A 3,360-nucleotide genomic window follows, 5' to 3' on the forward strand; every position below is an offset into this window, starting at 1 on the left:
ATATCTTTGCTTACGCTAAACGAACGCCAGACGGGGGAGAGAGAGAGAGAGAGAGAGAGAGAGAGAGAGAGAGAGAGAGAGAGAGAGAGAGAGAGAGAGAGAGAGAGTCAAATATTTAATTTTTACTGTAGTCGTTTCCTTAACATAACTTGTTCGTGGCAGATGCCATTGACGGCAGATGCCATTGTTACACACACAAAAAATCCCAAACAACAACAACAACAACCCTGCAATTAATTATACACGCTATTATTATATGAGAAAATTACACAAACTACACGTTTACAAATTACCCTCTTTTTCATAGCAGGTCGAAAATAAAAATAGCTTTTCAATGAATGAGGAGCTGGAAAAAGCTTTCTCCTAATTGTTATCATAATATTCGAAAAAAAAAAAATAGATATGGGTAAACCAGAATAGAGTTCAGAGACACACTTCCAACATAGCACCAGATGAAAGTTGGCGGTCACAGGCCATGTAGAGACCAGGAGCGATGACAGAGAAAACGACTCGACAGGTGTGTAGTCTTTCTCCCGACCCTCACTTTGATGCAGGTGAAAGCATTATCGACGGATCCGACGACCGTAGTGAACAGAGGAAGGGGAGGGGTGGGGAGGGGAAAGGGAGGCAGGAGAGGGAAGAGGAGGGAGATGAGACGAGTTCTCCTCGTGCCTCAGTGGCGAGCATCGGAAGCGAAGTCAGCATCGGCCGCTGATTGGTCCCTCTCCCCCTCTAGTCTTGGTCACGTGGGGGGCGCGTCCGGCTCAACAACCAATCAATAGCGATGACTCATCGGTGCGCACGGTGATTGCTGGCCCTCGTCTGTCTGTCGGCCGGTAGCTGGAACGTGCGGAGCCGATGCTCTCGCCATTTCCTTCCTCTCTTTTCATCTGTCTCTCCTCACCTTCTCTATCAATATTGCTGATGTAGTCACTCGCGCACACTCCGGCCCAGACAGGTATTGTAGTCCCCGGTCTTCAGAGCTTCCTTCTACTCCCGTCTGCACCCACCCCTTTGCACAGCCAAGACCAACACTTGTGGCAGTTCCGGCAATATTCAACAGCATGATATCCTTCTCGTTATTCCACTATATTATTATAACAAACTTTGAGATTTGCAATACTGAGAACTCTCAAATATTTTCATTGCACACAACTTAGATTAGGTTGAAAGATTTGGATTTCCCAAAATCCCCTCCCTGCTCCTTAAAAAAATCTTCTTCAGGTTCTCTTTTCAGTACCATCCTCAACCAGAGAGCAAAATGACATGACACTGTATTGTTAGTATTGAACAAAAGTGAAACATCGATGTTCCTTGCGCAGTTGTGGACATGTACACACAAAGAGGTCAGACCGTGATTAGAACAAAACCACATAAATTAATGTCGTCGCCATCTCTATGGCTCTCGTTTGTCACTCATGGCTCCGGGAATATTTTGACACTATTCAGCTCACTAAACGTATCTCCCCGAGGAAAAGGTTAGAGCTGTTGGCGCCCATGAAAGCTGTCGAACTGCCAATAATGAATACATAATCATCATATGTCTTTATCAGTGCTTGCCAACTAGGACAGTTTTGCCCACTTGTGGGCGATTTTGGTAATTTTGGTGTGTGGTGGGGATCGCCATGTATTATTTAATGACCCGCTTGGAAATACACATACGTAAGCGGTACGAAAATGTTAGTCGCTTAAAGTGAACAAAAGTGGGCGTTGTCTATAAAGAGGTTGACAAGCACTGGTCATGGTATTCATCGTGAAACTCAGCTAATAATTCCCTGGGTAGTGCCCTGATCGTAGAATTCTACAAAGTACTTGGTACTGAACTTTTAAAAACACGAGTCCTGCATTCCCGATGAACCAAACATGCTCATCGTGAAAGAACACTTTTTACACTTCCATCGACACATTTCAGGTCATGGGGATTACATGCTCATCAGACGCACAGGGCCGTTTTTTTTATTACTGTGTAGTCCTCTGATATCCTCGAAAATAAAATGTTCAGTTGAGAACAACGGTTAACACAAATGTGTCCCATGATTTCTGTTGTAAGCATAATTTGTAAGGAGAATGTGAGGAGGATGGTGTCCTTCCCTCAGTTGCATGTGGAACGATGGAGACAGAAAGACCAATACCACGAGTGTATTAAACACAAAGTTCATAAATACGTCATTTCAGCAGACGCAGCAACAATTGGACGATCGCTGGCAAGGATGTGGGACAGGGGATGAGGCCAATGAGGGTTGAGCTATCCGGTGGTCACATGTCCAAGACGGTCAGAGGCGTCCTGTGTGGTAGAGAAAAATGCGAAGCCTGGTCAGCGTAATCCGAAATCACAATACAAAAAAGAAAATAAATAAGCCATCATATTGCTGCTAATTAGAATGAAAAATAAATAAACAGCTAAAGGGTTCAATTCAATAAAACGACTCCAGTTCTAAAAAACAGGAGCACCTCATCTCAAAGACAAAAGAAATAAGCGTTTTACAAGGTTATAAATGCTCAAACCTTCTATGAAAGTGAAAATGCAGGACTATTACTATAAATAATGAAAATAAACTTAAAGCAACAGAACTATGGTTGTTTAGAACATTTATTGTAAACATTTCAAGGAAGGATTAGAAAACAAAAGGGGCATTTGTGAAAGAACTCCGCATGGGTAGGGTAACTGATCTAAAATAACTCCTTAGAGAGAGATGCATACAGTTTTAGGGGCACTTCAATCGTCAAAAAGCCATTGAACATCTTGCTCTAACTGTTAAAATATAGGGCACAGGAGGCGGGAAAGGACCAACAACAGCTTATTTAGATACTTTAAAAAGATGGTAGACAGGGGAAGACCAAGATAATTAAGTTTTTCTGAAAGCATCTGGGCAGAGAAATTAGTGGCGAGCCATGATTGCAGATTTCTATTTCAGACCTGACACTTGCTGATGATGATGATGATGATGATGATGATGATGATGATGATGATGATGATGATGATGATGATGATGATGATATAATCCTTCATTCCGCTTTGGTAGTCTCATCTAGATCTTATCCTGAGTGTTATTATCCCTTTCGCCAATTTTCTTTTCCCTTCATTGAACAATTTATCGACTAAAATAACACAAGTCTGTAAGTATGTTTGTGTGAGTGTTGTTTTTTGTGTGTTTGTATGTGTGTGCGTACGTGGGTGAGTGCGTGTGTGTGTGTGTATGTGTGTGTGTGCGTGTGTGTGTTTGAGTGTGTGCTGGGAGGAGGAGGAGGGATATAAAGTGAGAGTTTATTTTCCCTGTATTGAACAGTATACACGTAGTTTAAAACAATACCCATTTGTCAGTATGTGTATGTGTGTGTGTGTGTGTGTGTGTGTGTGTG

At 42.4% G+C, this 3,360-nt stretch overlaps 1 long non-coding RNA gene across 1 annotated transcript in view; it reads right to left on the reverse strand.

Moving 5' to 3' along the window:
• Nucleotides 1-233: 233 nt before the first annotated feature.
• The window catches only part of LOC101860290, a 32,929-nt gene continuing 29,802 nt past the window's right edge, over nt 234-3,360 (reverse strand). Inside the window, exon 2 of the long non-coding RNA XR_001185378.2 lies at nt 234-2,284. This is a non-coding gene — a long non-coding RNA (uncharacterized LOC101860290). The remainder of the gene's footprint in view (nt 2,285-3,360) is intronic.

Source organism: Aplysia californica, unplaced genomic scaffold (genome assembly GCF_000002075.1).
Source record: "Aplysia californica isolate F4 #8 unplaced genomic scaffold, AplCal3.0 scaffold01009, whole genome shotgun sequence".
Classification (NCBI taxonomy): Eukaryota; Metazoa; Mollusca; class Gastropoda; order Aplysiida; family Aplysiidae; genus Aplysia; species Aplysia californica.